The sequence below is a fragment of the Myxine glutinosa genome, chromosome 1, assembly GCF_964187855.1.
Source record: "Myxine glutinosa chromosome 1, kmMyxGlut1.1, whole genome shotgun sequence".
Classification (NCBI taxonomy): domain Eukaryota; kingdom Metazoa; phylum Chordata; class Myxini; order Myxiniformes; family Myxinidae; genus Myxine; species Myxine glutinosa.
The window spans coordinates 16279897-16299555 of NC_136261.1; the positions used below are offsets into that span (position 1 = coordinate 16279897).

At 50.4% G+C, this 19659-nt stretch overlaps 1 long non-coding RNA gene across 1 annotated transcript in view; it reads right to left on the reverse strand.

The window, feature by feature from the left end:
* Positions 1-10071: 10071 nt before the first annotated feature.
* The window catches only part of LOC137421495 (uncharacterized), a 266707-nt gene continuing 257119 nt past the window's right edge, over positions 10072-19659 (reverse strand). Inside the window, exon 4 of the long non-coding RNA XR_013624628.1 lies at positions 10072-10375. This is a non-coding gene — a long non-coding RNA (uncharacterized LOC137421495). The remainder of the gene's footprint in view (positions 10376-19659) is intronic.

Below are 19659 nucleotides of genomic sequence, written 5' to 3' on the forward strand. Positions count from 1 at the left end.
GTTACGCGATAACTTGTGAACCAGTGATGGGATTCTGACGAAATTTTAATACACTTATGTAGGATGATGTAAAGATGAACTGATTCGATTTTGGGGGCAAGAGGTCAAAGGTCAAAGGTCACAGTCTGTAATAGGTCTATCCCTTGAGAACAGTTGAAGTGATCTAATTCAAACTTAGTACAGGTGTGTATGATGATGTAAAGATCAAGTGATTCGATTTTGGGGTCATAGGTGAAACGTCCAAGGTCAAAGTCTGTGATAGGTCTATAACTTGAGAATGGCTGAAGTGATCCAATTCAAATTTGGTACGGGTATGTGTAATGATGTAAAGGTGAAGTGATTAGAATTTGGGGTCAAGAGGTCAAAGTCTGTAAAAGGTCCATAACTCAAAAATGGCTCAAGTGATCTAATTCAAACTTGGTGCAGGTATGTATAATGATGTAAACATTAACTGATTAGATTTTGAGGGTCCCGAGGTGAAAGGCCAAAGGTCAGAGGTTATGTCAGGTAAAAATGTGAGAACTTGTGAACAGATGAAGGGATTTAAATTAAAACTTGGTACAGGTATGTGTCATGATTTAAACATGAACTGATTATATTTTGGGGTGAATAGTGTGGCGTTCCCGGGGGTGAACGTTCAGCGTTCAATCCAACTATGGCTGTGTTAACATGCGTGTGGAGTAGCGAAGGAAAGCGAAGCTCTTACCTGCATGGATTCCACTGGATGTCCTCAAACCACAATGATCAAATCAAACCGACATGGAATTAAAATGCAAAAATACCGGCTTTACTGAAAGAAATGCCGGTAACAAAAGAATGCACAGTAAACTAAAATTCCTAAATGGAGCGCCCCCATACGGACTAATGTACAACACAAGGGGAAAAATAACTGAAAGTAATAAAAGTGTTGTGACGGTTTGTGACCTTTTTCAATCTTCCTTCCCCCACACCCCCCCTGTGAGTTAGACCAAGTGGTTTGGTCCATGTGTATAAAGCCTATGATTGGCTGTGAGGCAGGGGAGTGGCCAGGAACGTGATTCAGAGGAGTGAGTGGCCATTTTGGAGGAGGGCTTATGTCAGAGTGCTTTTTCTGGGGTTGTAGAGTGTCCAGCTGCAATCTCTCCACCTGAAGGGTGACGTTGATCAAACTCTGGCTGCCGACTCCTACCTTCTCGTGCTGGGCCTGCCTTGGGGCCTACTCGTGGACTTGCCTACTCCTACCCTCTCGAGCTGGGCCTGCCTTGGGGCCTACTGTTGGGCCTGCCATGAGGCCTACTACTTGGCCTGCCCTGGGGCCTACTGTTGGGCCTGCCTTGGGGCCTACTCTTGGACCGGCCTACTCTTGGACCGGCCTACTCTTGGACCTGCCAACTCTTGGACCTGCCTACTCTTGGACCTGCCTACTCTTGGACCTGCCTACTCTTGGACCTGCCTACTCTTGGACCTGCCTACTCTTGGACCTGCCTACTCTTGGACCTGCCTACTCTTGGACCTGCCTACTCTTGGAGCTGCCTACTCCTGGACCTGCCTACTCTTGGACTGGCCTACTCTGGGTTTTCCCTCTCTTCTCCCTTCTTTGTTTTAGGTGTAGGAAGAGATTTTCGTGTGATAATCCATAAATAAAGACAGTGTGATTGAAGGCTTGGCTTGGTGTGCTTCAGGCCATAACAGTGTGTACTCAACTCTGGTCCCCTTGACCGTCTGGGATCGTCATAGGCCCCGCATCCCCGCATGGGAAAACACGCTTTGGCACACAGCCCGTTCACCCGCCAGCCACAGCACGGGTCCCACAGTGCGTGTGCGGGAAAACAGGCCTCCTCGCACAGTTCGTTCACTCCAGCCGCCGAGCGCGAAGCGAGCAGGTGGAGCTCATCCTCGTCGTCTGCTCCGCACAGCACCTATGGTTTCTCAGGTGCACCCAGCCACCATGCAGTCAGCACGAATGAACCAGTGAAAGACAATGCGTCCGCTTGCACCGATAGCCTGGACCAAACGAAAGAGAACACAAGCCGTGATCGTCTGCAGTAACTCGGGACACAAAGAGGATAAAACAGTGACTGTTCACTTTCAAACCCAGCACCAAGATAAAAGAATGCGTCTGCGTCTGCTCGTCACGAAAGCCAGGACCAAAGACGTGGAAAAATGCGCGACTGCACGCTATCAATGTCCATGGCTCAAGACCTCAAAATGCCGGGACACAAGTCTTTTGTTCTCTGGCCTCCCACGTCATCCCATGACGTCGGGCGTGCTCCAATCAGCGAGTCCATCTCCTCGCCCCATGGTACCAGACCAATTAGCACTCCATGGCATGGGGCTTTACGCCCCTCCTGTGCCCTTGTGATGGCTCGGCTGGCAGAATCGGCGGTAGTTTTCAATGTCTTGGTTCCGGTTACTTTTAGTTTGTGTTTTTATTGCACGCCGATTGCTTGGCAGGTAGTGTGTGTGTGGTGCCGTGGAAAAAGGAACAAAGGAAAAGGTCACAGAGGCAATTTACATACAGGGGATTTACCCTTAATCCCTACCTAATTAACATAGCCCCACCCCTTGTCATGGGGACAAAAATACAACCTCACACGACATCTGGCCTGACGGATCCCCACTTAGGTACTTGGGGGTTGTTCTTCTTCATTGCGACATTCGGAGCACACCACCCCGTACAATTCGAACTGACCCTCAGGTAATCCAATGCCTACTGTTACGGATTCGGCCCTAATGATTGTTGTTATGATTATTGTTGTTGGTTCGAAGTATTCTGGTGATTGTGGTTGAAGGTAAAGGGTTATTATAGTTAAAAGATTTAAAAGCGCTCCTGGTAAAATGTGGCCAGAAATCCGGATCGTGACCGGAAGAGTTGGAGCGAGGAAGAAGAGGCGGTAGGAGATCGTGGAGAGACGTGGTTGTTGAAGCTCCGGACTGAGCGTTCGACGTTCAGTGCGAGTGAACTTTGCGTCCTTGAAGGGAAGTTCGGGCGATAAGAGATATCGCCGGAGTGCGTGGAGCCTGTGTCGTCGGGTATCCTCATTGAGGTTCCGGAGGATCCTGGCCTCAAAGCCCGGGTTGGAGTGAAAGCCGTCCGCCATCTTTGCCACATGAGCAACCTGCAGTGAACCGGGTTTGGTCGTGTCGGCTGGGCATTATTCCCCGGTGGTTTGCCGGGGACGGCTGTACCAGAAAGGGCACTTGAGAATTATACGGAGGCTCGCAGATTGAACCGCAAACGTGTATGTCGGAGCGCGTCTTTGTGAGGTTCCATTCCACCGCTGTATCGCTGGGTGCTGAACAACGTGACCTCGGGGTCGCCTCGATCGCCTACGCCTCAATTGACTTTGATCGGGCCTTGACTCCCCGATCGCGGGAGTGCACAGAGACATTAGGACTTCGCGTTGGAGGGGTGCAGAGACATTGGGGAGGTGCCGTGAGTTTGGGGTTAAAGGGTTTGATAAGGTTACCACCGTAAGATTTGATCGTAGGGGTGATTGCCCCATTGTTGTATGGCTCTTCTTGGGTGATTTCAAATATATTATTGTTTCTTCATATTCTGGTGTGGTTGCATTATTGATTTGACTGTTTCATTTGCTGGTTCCATTGAGGGTTTCATTATTTGCTCAATTTCAACCAAGGATAACACATTTTTCTGCCGGGGACCCTCTCGGGGCTCGGAGGTCTACCGAGACCCGAGGTAACGGGAGGCCCCCGTAACAGAAATTGGGGGCTCGTCCAATTGATATTCGTGGGCTCGCAATTGGGTCTGCGTCCGGGATCTATAAAATTCCTAAATTTAGTCCGGGAAAGAATTCCCCAACATTCCCAGAATTCCCAAATTTGGAACTTTTTCCAACATGCCCAAATTTTTTCCAAAAACAAACAACAAAAAAAAAAAAATTTTTTTTTTGTTTTGTTTGTCAAAAATTTATTGGGTGAAAGTTAACAGGTGTTACCAGTAGTCACTATTGAGTTTGATGCAGAGATGTTTACAGTGACCCCTAGTGAGGCACAGTTCAGAGCGTTAGTAAAATCGGACCTCTGGAAATTGGCCAAACATTTTAGCTTGGAGGTCCGAACTAATATGAAGAAGGCAGAATTGCAGACAGTGGTGATACAATCTATGGTGGGATTAGAAGCATGGGAAGAGGTAGCCTGGGATTGGTTACCAGAAGAGCAAGAAAATGTGGAGCTCCGGAAACTGGAGATGCAATTACAGAGCCAGGAAAGGGAAAAAGCACAGGAACGAGAACTCCAGGAAAGGTTAAAAGTACAGGAAAGAGAACTCCAGGAAAGGTTAAAAGTACAGGAAAGAGAACTCCAGGAAAGGATAGAAGAGAAAAAAACAGAGGAAAGGAGAGTGGAAAGAGAACTGCAGGAAAGTTTGAAGAAAAAAAAACCAGAGGAAAGGAGAGTGGAAAGAGAACTCCAGGAAAGGTTAGAAGACAAAAAAGCAGAGGAAACGAGAGCTGCAAGAGAACTCGAAGCAGAGGAGAGAAGAGCCGAAAGGGAGTTAAAGGAGTGTGAATTGGCGCGTCAGCAGGAAATTAAAGTCAAGGAGCTGGAGTTAAAGAGAGAATGGGGAGAGGTACCATCCCTGCTGACTGGTTCGACACCTAGTCAGAACACCTGGGATGTTGGCAGACATGTGAGGCTGGTTCCACCCTTCAATGAAAAGGAGGTAGCCAAGTTTTTTCCACACTTTGAGAAAGTGGCTCAACAGTTAAACTGCCCTGAGGAGTACTGGTCCATACTAGTGCAAAGTGTTCTGGTGGGTAAAGCTCAAGAGATTTATTTGGCTTTACCGATTGACCAATGTGCAGATTACGAGGTATTGAAGAAACACATTCTCAAAGCCTATGAATTGGTCCCGGAAGCTTACCGGCAAAAATTCCGGAATTCCAGGAGGAGGGAGAGTGAGACCCATGTGGAATTTGCCAGAGTGAAGGAAACCATGTTTGATAGGTGGTGTGATTCAAAAGGAGTTGGGAAAGACTTCGAACGATTGCGACAATTGATCCTGGTGGAGGAATTTCAACAGTGTGTCCACGAGGACATTAAAGTTCATCTGGAGGAAAGGAAAGTACCAAAGCTGTATGAGGCAGCCACCATGGCAGATGACTATGCCTTAACACACAGGATGGGGTTCCACAAACCGAACTTCTCGCCCAGACCTAGCCAGGGGAGCTATGGTACATCAGGGGCGGAGAATGAAAATCCATGAGGGCGGCCTCGGGAGGAAAATGAGGTCCACTTTGACACCACGACTTCTAGAAATCAGAAGACTGCGGTTCCAGGACAGACGTATCGTCCGGGGGGCTCGGTTCTCCTCCGGGCCTACTTGCACCTTTTGCCATAAACCTGGACACTGTATGTCCAACTGTTATGCTCTGGGAAAGGAAAATCAGGAGCGGAGTTCGACTAGTACGACTCCAAATGCGATGGCCATTGTGAGAAATCGCCCTCAAAAGGGTTACCAACCATTTATTTCCGAGGGGTTTGTGTCACTGGATGGAGCCTCGACTAACTGGAGACCGGTTAGGATATTGAGGGACACAGGAGCACATCAATCTTTAATGCTTGAAGGCATCTTGCCATGGTCCGAGGAGGCGGCAACTGCGGATAGTGTTCGTTTACAGGGGATTGGTGGCTGTGTTAGTGCTCCACTTCATGTCGTCCATTTGGAGTCCGATTTGGTGTCAGGACTGGTCACCGTCGGTTTACAAGCCACGCTTCATGTTGAGGGAGTATCGGTGGTTATTGGAAATGATTTGGCCGGTGGTCAAGTTTATGGTAACCCGATGGTTGTTAAAAAGCCCAGTAGGGAAAATAACACACTGAAGGAGCTGGGGCTCCCACGTCGATCGGAAGAATGGACGCGACAAAAAGCTGGAATTCATCCGAGTTGCTTTAATCAAATCAAACACTCAGGCACTCTGAAAACCCGTTTATCGGGCAGCAATATATATCTATTATCCCGGGGGGTTTGCCCAGGCCCGGCGCCAGGGGGCGTGGCCCAGCGTCCTGGCTGCGGCCTGGCAAGTTGAGCGCGGGCCTGCCCGGGCGTCCTGGACGAGCCCGGCATGGTGATCGCTCCGCGTCCTTGATAGGTGCAAGGCGATTGTGAAAACCCAGCGGCAGCCGCTACACACGTCCCCCCAGAATCGACTTGCACCGGCAGGGTCAATTTGAGGGGGGTCCTGATGACCCGGCCGAAGCGACCCCTGGCGGGTCGTGGGAGGGGGTCCGGTGAGGTGGTGGGCGGTCGAGTGGGGGGCACCGTGGACGGGGGGCGGCCTCGCCGCGGCGGAAGGGCCACCCGTGGTGGGTGGTCGACGTCCACGTGCGCCGGCTTGAGGCGGTCCACCGCAATCCGGTCCAACCTGCCGCCGATGTCGATGACGAACGACTTGTCGTCCCGTCGCAGCACCCGGAAGGGCCCGTCGTACGGCGGCTGGAGTGGCCACCGATGTGCGTCGTGACGCACAAAAACATACTCCGCTGTGCGGAGTGCTTGGGGGACGTAGGACTGGGGGTCACCGTGGTGGGATGTTGGCACGGGGGCAAACCGTCGGGCGGCCTCCTGGAGGTCCGAGCGCTGGTGAGCTGCGGACCAGGGACTGGTAGCGTCGGGCACGAATTCGCCCGGGACGCGTAGCGCCTGGCCATAGACAAGCTCGGCGGTGGATGCCTGGAGGTCCTCCTTGGGGGCCGTGCGAAGGCCCAAAAGGACCCACGGCAGCCCGTCGGCCCAACCGCCGTCTTGAAGGCCGGCCATGAGCGCGGCCTTCATGGAGCGGTGGAATCGCTCGCACAACCCGTTTGCTTGGGGGTGGTAGGCCGTAGTACGGTGGAGCTTGACCCCCAGGTTGCGGGCGACCACGCCACACAGCTCGGAGGTGAACTGTGGTCCGCGGTCTGACGAGATGTCCGCCGGTGCGCCGAAGCGGGCGACCCAGGTGGCGATGAAAGCCTGCGCCACGTCGGCGGTGGTGGTGGAGACGAGGGGAACGGCCTCCGGCCACCTGGTGGTCCTGTCCACCATGGTGAGCAGGTGTGTGAACCCCCGTGACGGGGGGAGGGGGCCCACCAGATCCACGTTGACGTGGTCGAAACGTCGTTCGGGCACGGTGAAAGGTGCCAGCGGGGCCTGGGTGTGTCGGTGGACCTTGGCCCGTTGGCAGGCCGTGCAGGTGCTGGTCCAATCGCGGACGTCCCGACGAAGGCCGTGCCAGACGAAACGCGCCGACACCAGCTTCTGGGAAGCTTTCCGGCCCGGGTGGGAAAGGCCGTGGAGGGAGGCGAAGATGCGGCGTTGCCAGGTGACGGGCACGATGGGGCGAGGCTGGCCTTGGGAGACGTCGCAGAGCAGGACAGTGTCCGCGCAGGGGATGTCGGCCAGGCGGAGGCCCGTGTCCGCCGCCCGGAGGGCTTGCACCGTGGAGTCGGTGGTTTGGTCCGCCGCCATAAGCGCAAAATCCATGCCCAGGTGGACCGCGTTCGCGCTGGCCCGGGAAAGACAGTCGGCCACGGCGTTGTTTTTGCCGGCGACGTGCCGGATGTCCGTGGTAAACTCCGACACGGCGGAGAGGTGGCGCTGTTGGCGGGCCGACCATGGCTCCGTGACCTTGGCCATGGCGTAAACCAACGGCTTGTGGTCGACGAACGCCGTGAAAGGTCGGCCCTCCAGGAGGTGGCGGAAATGGCGGACGGCCAGGTGTAGACCGAGGAGCTCCCGGTCAAACGTGCTGTATTTGAGCTCGTTCGGCCGGAGCTGCCGGCTGAAAAAAACGAGTGGCTGCCAAACCCCGTTCACCCATTGCTCATGTACGGCGCCCACCGCGTAGTCGGAGGCATCTGTGGTGAGGGCGATGGGAGCGTTGAGCACCGGGTGAGCGAGCAGTGTTGCGTCGGTGAGGGCCCGCTTTGAGCGTTGGAAGGCCGCATCCATTGCTGCGGACCAGGCGATGTCGTGCTTGGCCGGCTTGCCCCGGAGGGCTTCGTAGAGGGGCCGCATGAGTTGAGCAGCACGGGGCACGAAGCGGTGATAAAAATTCACCATTCCCAGGAATTCCTGCAGGGCCTTTATGGTGCGGGGACGCGGGAACGTGGTGATGGCCTCGACCTTGGTTGGCAGCGGCACGGCCCCGTTCTTGGTGATGTGGTGGCCCAAAAAATCAACGGCCGTCGTGCCGAAGTGGCATTTGGCCGGGTTGACGATGAGGCCGTGCTCGCTGAGGCGCCCGAACAGTGTTCGGAGGTGGAGGAGGTGCTCGGCCCGGGACGTGCTGGCGACGAGGATGTCGTCCAGGTAAACGAAAAGGAACGGCAGGTCACGCAGCACGCCGTCCATCAAGCGCTGGAACGCCTGAGCCGCGTTCTTGAGACCAAACGGCATCCGCAAGAATTCGAATAAGCCGAACGGCGTGATGACTGCCGTTTTAGGGACGTCGGCCGCCCTGACAGGTACCTGGTGATATCCCCGTATGAGATCAATTTTCGAAAAAATGACCCGTCCCACCAGACGGGCGGAGAAGTCTTGGATATGTGGGATCGGGTACCTGTCGGGGGTGGTAGCGTCATTGAGACGGCGGTAGTCGCCACACGGGCGCCATCCACCCCCCGGCTTTGGCACGATGTGCAGTGGCGAGGCCCACGCGCTATCGGAGCGCCGCACGATGCCGAGGTGCTCCAACGCGTCGAATTCGGCCTTCGCTACGGCGAGCTTGGCTGGGTCGAGGCGGCGGGCCCTGGCGTAGACCGGCGGGCCCGTGGTTGGTATGTGGTGCTCGATCCCATGCCGTACTGCGACGGCCGAAAACGTCGGCCGCGTGAGGGCCGGGAACTCCGTGAGCAGGCGAGCAAACTCGTTCGCCGCCGGGACGGTGCATGCCAGCTCGGTCGGCGCGGAGCTGCTCAATGTGCATACCAGGGAGCTGAAGGTTTCGGCGTTGATTAAACGACGCCGTTGGACGTCCACCAGCAGTCCGTGTGCGCAGAGGAAGTCGGCGCCTAGCAGAGCCATGGGCACGTTTGCGGTTACAAACGTCCAAGCAAAGCGTTGGCCGCCGAAGCAGAGGGTGACGTTGCGCGGGCCGAAGGTGCGGATGGTCGATCCGTTGGCCGCAACCAAGGAGGGGCCGCAAACCGCGGCTTGCCTGTCCTGGTCAGAGGCGGGTATGACGCTCAGTTGGGCGCCGGTGTTGCACAGGAAGCGCCGTCCGGACGCTTTATCCGTGATGAACAGTAAGTTGCCCATGTGGCCGGCGCTCATGGCTGGTAATGAATGCCGGCCCGGCCGTTTCCCGGCCTGCCGAAGGTGCACGGGGGTCGGCATGTCCGGGCCTTCTGTCCGAACCTGGCATGATAGTAACACCACGCTTGGTCAGGTGGAGGCCCCGGTCGTCGTGCTGGAGGTGGTCGGCTCGGTGTAGCGGCCGCCAATTGCGTCGGCAGTTCGGCCGTCGACCGTGCCGGGTGCTCGGGCGCCATGGGTGTTGCGTCGGACGGCGGTGGGTCCCATGTCGCCGCTGCGATGCGCTGTCCTGCGGCGGAGATCTTGTCGGCTTCTCTGGCAAGGGCCCGGGATCTGTGATCGTCGTGCTTGCCAGGGCGAGGCGTACCGGGTTAGGCAGCTGACGGAGGAACAGCTCCCGGAACAGGAATGCCGGAGAGTGCTCGCCGAGCAGTGAAAGCATGTAGTCCATTCGCTCGGAAGGGCGCGTGTCGCCGAGCTCAGGCAGTTCGAGCAGGCGCCGTGCGCGTTCCGCCGATGGGAGGGCGAAAGCATCGAGGAGAAGCTTCTTAATCGCGCCGTATTTGTCAGCGGCTGGCGGGCTCTCGAGGAGGCTCAGGGCGCGGGCCGCGGTAGCCGAACTGAGCGCAGCTACCGCATGGTGGAAGCGGGTGTCGTCGGCCGTGATGCCTCGCAGGGCGAACAGGGACTCCGCCTGTGCGAACCAAACCGCCGCGTGAGCCTCCCAGAAGGTAGGCAGTTTAAGGGCGACTGCCGTGTCCATGTCGGTAGGTCACCAATGAAGGAGCTGGGGCTCCCACGTCGATCGGAAGAATGGACGCGACAAAAAGCTGGAATTCATCCGAGTTGCTTTAATCAAATCAAACACTCAGGCACTCTGAAAACCCGTTTATCGGGCAGCAATATATATCTATTATCCCAGGGGGTTTGCCCAGGCCCGGCGCCAGGGGGCGTGGCCCAGCGTCCTGGCTGCGGCCTGGCAAGTTGAGGGCGAGCCTGCCCGGGCATGCCGGCGTCCCGACCGAGGCCTGGCAAGTTGAGCGCGGGCCTGCCCGGGCGTCCTGGACGAGCCCGGCATGGTGATCGCTCCGCGTCCTTGATAGGTGCAAGGCGATTGTGAAAACCCAGCGGCAGCCGCTACAACACCAGTTAGGGATGGCGACAAGCTTGGCAAGTTATTTGTAGGTGGACTGAATTTCAAAACAAAGGAAGATTTTTTGGAGTCTGCCTTCAGCAACTATGGACCGCTTTTGGAGGTGCTGCTGATAAAAGACAGGGAGACACGAAAGTCAAGAGGGTTTGGCTTTGTCACGTTTGAAAACGCAAAGGACGCCAGAGAGGCAGAAAAGGGTCTGAATAGCAAGGAGTTGGAGGGTCGGACCATCACAGTCGGGAAGGCATTTCCTAGGGGTCGAGGGGGCTACAGAGGAGGACCACGGAGTAGTAGCAAGCGATATTATTATGGAGGCTTCCAGAGTTATGACAGCTCCCGAAGGAAGGATTATCAGAGCAGTGGCCGAGAAGGAGACCGCCAGTCAGGTGACTACTGTGACAAATGGTCCCACCGTAATTATTATGAGTCCGGAAAAGTTGAAGCACTGAATGCTGCGGAGCCGCCGAGCCAAGATTCCTACACGAACTAACCATGAACGCCACATTCCTAAAGGCGTCCATGTAGTGAACTTTCCTCCCCGGACTAACCGTGAACTCCACGTTCCTAAAGGCGTCCATGTGGTGAATACTTCCAGGCCTCACCACCCAACCACCCAACCACCCTGGAAACTGGCTTTCAGCTCGGCCTCCCGGGGAAAGTGCTATAGATTTGCTGGCCTTTGGGTTTTTGATCACAACCCCTTAACCTTCATTCAAGAGAAACTAGAAGTAAAAATCAGAGGGGCAGGGACAATGTCATTGTTGACGCTTGGTCCAGAGGGAATTAACTTTGGAAAGCTCTGGGGGTTGTGTAAAATTTTGTTGCTTTATTTTCGGGAAAGGTTGAATATTGTTGCCCACGGGGATTGCTGATTTGGGTTGTGAATTTACTCTGGCTTGTTTAAAGAGGGCATGCAACGAAAGTTTTCGCTGTGTTCAAACTTTCTTTCTTGAGGGGGGGAAGTGTTATGGATTCGGCCCTAATGATTGTTGTTATGATTATTGTTGTTGGTTCGAAGTATTCTGGTGATTGTGGTTGAAGGGAAAGGGTTATTATAGTTAAAAGATTTAAAAGCGCTCCTGGTAAAATGTGGCCAGAAATCCGGATCATGACCGGAAGAGTTGGAGCGAGGAAGAAGAGGCGGTAGGAGATCGTGGAGAGACATGGTTGTTGAACCTCCGGACCGAGCGTTCGACGTTCAGTGCAAGTGAACTTTGCGTCCTTGAAGGGAAGTTCGGGCGATAAGAGATATCGCCGGAGTGTGTGGAGCCTGTGTCGTCGGGTATCCTCATTGCGGTTCCGGAGGATCCTGGCCTCAAAGCCCGGGTTGGAGTGAAAGCCGTCCGCCATCTTCGCCACGCGAGCAACCTGCAGTGAACTGTGTTTGGTCGTGTCGGCTGGGCATTATTCCCCGGTGGTTTGCCGGGGACGGCTGTACCAGAAAGGGCACTTGAGAATTATACGGAAGCTCGCAGATTGAACCGCAAACGTGTACGTCGGAGCGCGTCTTTGTGAGGTTCCGTTCCACCGCTGTATTGCTGGGTGCTGAACAACGTGACCTCGGGGTCGCCTCGATCGCCTACGCCTCAATTGACTTTGATCGGGCCTTGACTCCCCGATCGCGGGAGCGCACAGAGACATTGGGACTTCGCCTTGGAGGGGTGCAGAGACATTGGGGAGGTGCTGTGAGTTTGGGGTTAAGGGGCTTGATAAGGTTACCACCATAAGATTTGATAGTAGGGGTGATTGCCCCATTGTTGTATGGCTCTTCTTGGGTGATTTCTAATATATTATTGTTGATTCATATTCTGGTGCGGTTGCATTATTGATTTGACTGTTTCATTTGCTGTTTCCATTGAGGGTTTCATTATTTGCTCGATTTCAACCAAGGATAACACATCTTTCTGCCGGGGACCCTCTCGGGGTTTGGAGGTCGACCGAGACCCGAGGTAAGGGGAGGACCCCGTAACACTACCCTCTCACAAACGTAATAAGTCAAAGGTCATGTCAGGTAAAAATGTGCAAACCTGGGCACAGCTGAATGGATTTAAATGAAACTTGATATCAGTGTTATAATGATGTAATAATCTGGGCGGAGGCATATCAGTCGACGTCGTAGAGTGCTGTTCTTGTTCTTAATTAAAGTGAATTAAAAGAATCTAATGTACTATCTATGTAGAGGGTCTAAAACTTGCTGCACATTGAGATCTCACATTTATTGGGCGTATTGTCTTTTCACAAGATGCAAAAAGTACGTTTTTTTTGTCAGATGTAAATGGTTGAAGTGGTCATAAAATTAATGTGCAATAAATCAAAATAGAAAAAGTGACATTTTCAGATGTGTGATCATGGAAACCTTTACTGATACTGCTTCCATCCAGTATGATCACTGACGTAATTCAACTTCTTTTCTTTCTTGAAAATGAAGAAATTCATAGGTCCATCACAGTGGTAATTATTTAGCTAAGATTAAATACTTAGATTTTTAAGGATCTTGTGACCTTGAACTTGTAAGGATCTTGTGACCTTGAACTTGGTCCAGTATATTCATAATATAAATATTTTGACAGTTCATATCATTACCTTTAAAATGTCTTACTTTGACCAATTTGATTATTTTGACCCATTGGTTTACCAATTTACCGAATTGCTCAGGAGTATGTGCTGGTGAAGTCATTGTCGGTGAAACTGGTTCGGCCTCCAATGGCTGGTCCGTTATTGATTTGGCAAAGTATGCTTTAACCGTTATTGATTTGAGTCGTAGATTTGCATGGGTTGCTCCTTTGAAAAGCCAAAGGGGTAAGTAATACTCTTTTGAAAGCGTTTAGTGGGATATTTAATAAAAGGAAAAGAAAACCAATGAAGTTATGGATTGATGAGGGAACAGAGTTGTCTCACAAAACCTTTTTGAAATTTCTTGAAGATAATGGTATTAAATTATACAGCACCTTTAACGAAGGAAAGGCAGTTGTTATTGAGCGTTTTAATCGCACTTTGAAAGAGAGACTATGTAAAAAAATATCACTCAACTCTATTCTCAACAATGGGTATCTATAATTCAGGATATTGCAGATAATTACAACAATACAGTTCATTCATCAACAAAATCAAAACCATCGGAAACATTTACAAAATTAGACTACGAAAAGGATATTAATCTGAGAAAGCCAAAGTTCAAAGTTGGTAATATTGTAAGAATGTACAGATGGAAAAATCATTTTGAGAAAGGTTACACAAATAGATGGACTAATGAACTTATTAAAATCGTTGATGTAGTGAATACAGTTCCTTGGACCTACAAGTTATATGACATGAATGGGGAAGAGATTTTAGGTTCATTTTATTCACAGGAATTACAAAAGACACAGGTAAGCAGATAATACCCTTGAAAGAAATAGGTTGACACTTCACAATCTACAACTATACAAGGATGGGAGGATTAAAGTTGTTGTTTGGGGGGTTAGGAATATAGAAATATACCTTATTCCTGGGCTGCAATCCTCCTCAATCTTGAGTAGCTCCTCTGAGGCCGCTCTCAAGAAACTTCATAATTATTTAGTAGTGTCAGAGTTGTTCTTAAATTACAATTACAATTACATATGGGCAGGGTGCAGCCCGAAATACCCCGTGGGGGACCTCACTCCATCTCATCAAAACTCAAGGTGGGGAACCCGATCGAAGCAAGGGTGGAAATCATTCCATTTATGACGACGAAACGTCTGATGCCCCACGTGGAGATCAGTTTCTGAGGTTTGGGACATGGAATGTAGGGACAATGACATGGAGATCAGGAGAAGTGGTGGAAGTATTGTTCAGAAGAAGAGTGGACATATGTTGTGTGCAGGAGACGAGATGGAAGGGAAGTGGTGTAAGAATCGTGATGGGTAGGCAGGGACAGAAATACACGTTTGTGTGGCAAGGGTGCCCGGAAGGCGTGAATGGTGTTGGTGTCCTGTTTTCTGAGGAGTTTGTAGACAGTGTGGTGAGTGTGACGAGAGTGAGTGAAAGGTTGATGATGGTGAAAATGATGATTGGAAAGCTGTTGGGAGACGTCATCTCGGAGCAATGAAGAGCGGGACAAGTTCTGGGGTGCGATAGAGAATCTGATGGAAAACGTGAAAGATGAGGAAGTTGTTGTGGTGGTGTGGGACCCGACCCCGCTCCTCGTCCTCCGATTTAGATCGAGCCTCGAGTCCAGTTCTTGTAGAAGTATCAAGTTTAATGAAAAACCAAAACTCAGCTGCGGACTGAACGTTAAGATGTACAAAAACGTACGTTAAGATGGTCACCAGAGTGAACCGGAGCGCCTTCAAAACGATCTGAATCTTACCACAAAAAGGTCTTCTTTAAGTATAGTTCGACCTGTGATCGTTATCGTAATTAATTCGGGCAAAACATTCCTAAGAACAAAGAAACTGCTGCTCATCCCGGTATGTAAACACAGAGTGAGGTGATACAATCAAGTTTTTTGTTATTAGAACAATACTCAGCATATCTCTTGCTACGGATGTTGTAATCTTCAAGATTGGAAGCACGGTGAGTCAACATTGAATGAAGACAGCAGTCTTCAAAATATGTGCCAAGCTAACAATTCATGTTTCTATATAGAATTTCTCAATTTAAGTTTCATTTTACCATTTGAAGAGACCCTTGGTCTCCACATTCGTCCGTTTGTTATTAAAGAATCATGTCGCAGAAACATTTTGATACAAGTAAGATTACAGGAGCCTCTTCGTCTTCGACAGTGCATCTGCTAACGTCCTTTTGCACCCGGAGCAGCTTCCAGCTCACCCTTTCCCCAGCGGAGGCATCTTGCCATCGTCAACTCCAATCATAGGACTGAAAACGTAAGACGATGCAAACCCGAGACAAAGCTACACCCGCAATGCTTAATCTAGTGGCGGTAAAATTGTCGCTAATCAGAACTGAAATGACGCTTGCATGATCGGCGCCATTTTGCAGTGATGCATTCTCCAACGGTTCGTTCTGCAGCTGTGCTTGCGCTGTTAGCATAGAGGAAATCCATGTCCTCCATGTGGTGACAGCAATTCTTCGGGAGTCAAACCCAAAGCGAAGTCGTTGGGAATCAGACCCAAACGAAGAGTTTGTGGAAACGAATAAAGAAAAACAGGGACATACAATTCCTGCACCCACAGGGGATTTTGTAAACATCACAATCCATTCAGCAGATGAGTCATAATCAGAGCCATAGGAGTGCAAGGAGGCATCTTGATCTCGTGCAGCAGCCAACACCATCGTTTTTCTGGGTCTCTTTGGGAGGATTTTTGGAGAAAGCTTCGCCACACACAGTTAAAAAAAGCTTCATAACAGAATTTAAGAGAATAAAGCCTTTGACGGCACTTAAAGCCGTTAGTAACCATTTCAAAATTGTTCCCCCCAATCTTTGAATAGTTTTAGAGAGCCATTCGGTTTCCAATGTGTGTTCTCCTCGTTTCTCCATCGAGCCTCTTGCCGGGGGTGTGGTTTGAGTATATTTCGAAGTTCGCTTTTAATGGGCCATCCCTTTGTCCCTGTTTGTCCGGTCTACTGTTAAACCCCAACTAATCTTTTTAATAGATGTCGAGGCTATCTAACAAAAGGACCTCCAGTTATCTCTGAACTCAATTAGCATGTTCCCCTTCCAGTTATCAAATAAATCTATCTCTGCTTGTTAGGATGGCGCAAGTTTATTCTGGCATTGCTGGCCATACATCTTGTTTCAGTGGTGCTTCGCTCTGTACTAGCGGTGTCTCTGTCATGTCCAGCAGCAGCATCTGCGTACTGGTGTGCTGGTGGTGTGCAACATGGTGTGCTGGGGCTGTTTGGCGCCCTGGGCGAGTGCAGGTGTTCCCTGAGCAGCCTATTGGTGTTGCATCTCTGAGGATACCCACCTGCCATTTGTAGCATCTCCGTTGCTGAAAAACCCAAAAACACTTCGGACAACAGCCACAATTAGAATTTTTCCAGCATCTAATATAAAAACATTATTCCAATGATTATTTTAAACAAACCCATTTTCTCTCTCTCCTTCAGCCACCACAAAAGGTACAGCTCTCACAGATGCCCATTCAATCCAGACTGTCGATTCTGCTTGTCGATCCGTCACATGACGCACCTGCCCGCGTCCTCTTTGAGATTCGTGTTCCACCCCCAATGCTCAAAATCTCATTTGAACATTTTGAGATTTCAATCACAGGCCAAGCGTTTTGATCACACCTCGACACTAATACTCCAACATGCCAAATAGTTTGTTATCAAAGGTAAATTCTGCAAACCTCGTGCGCAACACAGCACACCCCAATTTACAGTGCACTCAGAAAGTATTCAGACCCCTTCACTTTTTTCACATTTTGTTATGTTGCAGCCTTATGCTGAAATCGTTTAAATTCATTTTTTCCCTCATCAATCTACACTCAATACCCCATAATGACAAGGAGAAAACAGGATTTTAGAAAGTTTTGCAAATTTATTAAAAAGAAAAAACTGAAATATCACATTTACATAAGTATTCATCCCCTTTGCGATGACACTTGAAATTTAGCTCAGGTGCCTCCCATTTCTCTTGATCATCTTTGAGATGTTTCTCCACCTTGATTGGAGTCCACCTGTGGTAAATTCAATTGATTGGACATGATTTGGATAGGCACACACCTGTCTATATAAGGTCTCACAGCTGACAATGCATATCAGAGCAAAAACCAAGCCATGAGGTCGAAGGAACTGCCTACAGAGTTGAGACAGGATTGTGTCGAGGCACAGATTTGGGGAAGCCGACAAAAAAAATCTCTGCTGCATTGAGCCTCCATAATTCTTAAATGGAAGAAGTTTGGAGCAACCAGGACTCTTCCTCGAGCTGGCCGCCCGGCCAAACTGAGCAATCGGGGCAGAAGGGCCTTGGTAAGAGAGGTGACCAAGAACTCGATGGTCACTCTGGCTGAGCTCCAGAGATCCTGTGTGGAGATGGGAGAAACTTCCAGAAGGACAACCATCACTGCAACAACACTCCACCGATCTGGGCGACATGGCAGAGTGGCCAGACGGAAGCCTCTCCTCAGTGAAAGACACATGAAAGCCCACAGAATCTTGTTTCTCGCAGTTTGAGAGTCCTTCAGGTGCTTTTTTGCAAACACCAAGCGGGCTCCATTACGTCAGGCTCTCCGTATTCTCCTGTTACCAACTCAGAAACCAGCTTCATGTGATAAAAACATATTCACATGAGAAGGAGCACATACCTCCACCAGGCTGAACAATTTATGTTGTTATATCCAGCTGATTGGCCGGACCGAGATTCGCTCCTGAATCAAATCTAATCGGCTCGTTTTTATAACCTAATCAACTCGTCCTTCAACTCTAGTCATAACTCGTCCATAACCTTTTACATACATATCTTGTTCGCAGACAAACCACAAGGGTAAAAATATGACCTGCTCCTTCAAGACAGACTCCCACATCTCAAGTGGCTGTCACAATTCACCACTTCAAACCACACCGTATCTCTGTCCCTTTGTCTTCACATTCTTCCGATCTGTTTGCCCCCAAAACCAACAAGTCACATTCCCTGGATATTGCCAGCATTGCTCATAGTTTCAGTATCATCCAGAACTACATTTTATTAACCCATCAACTTGTAGATGCACATATTTATATCCCATTAACCCAAGAACTCTCAATTGCTTGGTGTTTTTTCGTAATGACATCCAATTCCTCGTGAGATCTATACCATCATCAGATTGTCAATCAGTCAGATCTTTCCCCATCCATGCCCCAGACTTTGAGCACCATTTTGTTAAATCCTCACAAAATTTTACTTTTAACTTTCACATTCAACCAATTTCCCCCAATTTTGGTCACAAGTTCAAAAAGTTCAGTTGTATTCAGTCTCGATTCAGTAGACAAAAAAAAAAAAAAAAAAAAAAGTGTCCAGAAGAGTGCGACAACCGATGAAGATTGGATATCCTGCCAGGTGATAAGAACAGTTTGAAATTACTTTTAAACAATCCCAAATACTCAGTAGCGAAGTACAAGAAGAGCTCAAAAAAGCTAAGCTTCTGATTCACTATATAGGAGCAGGGATGTGCTTGGACTCGTGTTTAGCAGGAGTTAGCAACTGAAAAATCTTGTAAATGCGATAGAAACAATACGAAGGTTGTATATTTTCAGATAAAAGATAACAGTAATGCATATTTGTGAACAAAAGAGGAATTTTAGCTCATTTCCTTTCAACTTCCCATTGTTACGTGGTCCCCTCGGTGAATACCTGGTCTCGGTGACCCCCGGACCGTGAGAGGAACTTCGCCAGAAAGCTGTATTATATATGCGCTTTCGCCACGCAATCCATATGAATTTCACCCAAGAGACAACTGACGTTCAAGGATATATTTCACTGGTAATGATACCATACAATTTCAATGACACAACCACGGAGATTTTCCCCGAGCAATCAACCATACACAACCATCAACAATTCCCAATTCACAAGCACTTCCCTATGAGTAAGATGGCCATCTTATATACGTGTGTCCCGGTGAGTACTCACGACACCCTTTTGGTCTCGGTCCCGCACAATGTCTCTGGGCCCCTCCTGACCAAGATGATGGTCGGTGTCGCCGCACTCGGGCGATTGAACGAACCCCGGGTGGACGTGTTTCCACCGGGCCGGAATCGTACCCGGCACCCCGGCTACAGCCCCTCGCGGCCACGCGAAGCGGGGACGGGAAAGCAAGCCAAAAGCCCCACGCCGCTTGCCAGGCGTGGTAGGCCCCAACGAGCGACCCGTACGCGTCTTTTTAGACGGCGTCGCGAACGGCGCCAAACGCTGGATCGGTGCACGGCCACACGACAGTTTGCCGTCCACCGGGCCGGTATCCGTCCTGGTAACTCCTCTCGCCAGACAGGCTCGGGAACGCCGCTTTTCCACACGGCTCAATCAATCCCACCTTTCGTCGGTGCGGGGCGAGGAAGAAGAAGAATCCTCACTTTTCTTCCTCGTGTCTTTTCTTCTTCCGTTTCCGGTCACTTCCGTTTCCGGACACTTTTTCAGAAGGGCTCCTGACCCTCCAACCACAACAACCCTTAATCTACTACGCATGGATAAGCAAAGACCTGAATGGTAATTCACATATTCACATAAATATGTAACACTCCCCCCCTTCAAGAAAGAAAGTTTGAACCCCGCGAAAACTTTCTTTGCCGGCCAACTTGTATAAACAAACCAGGTGACTCAACCCCCAAATCATCAGTTCCCCTGGGCAACAATTATCACCACTCA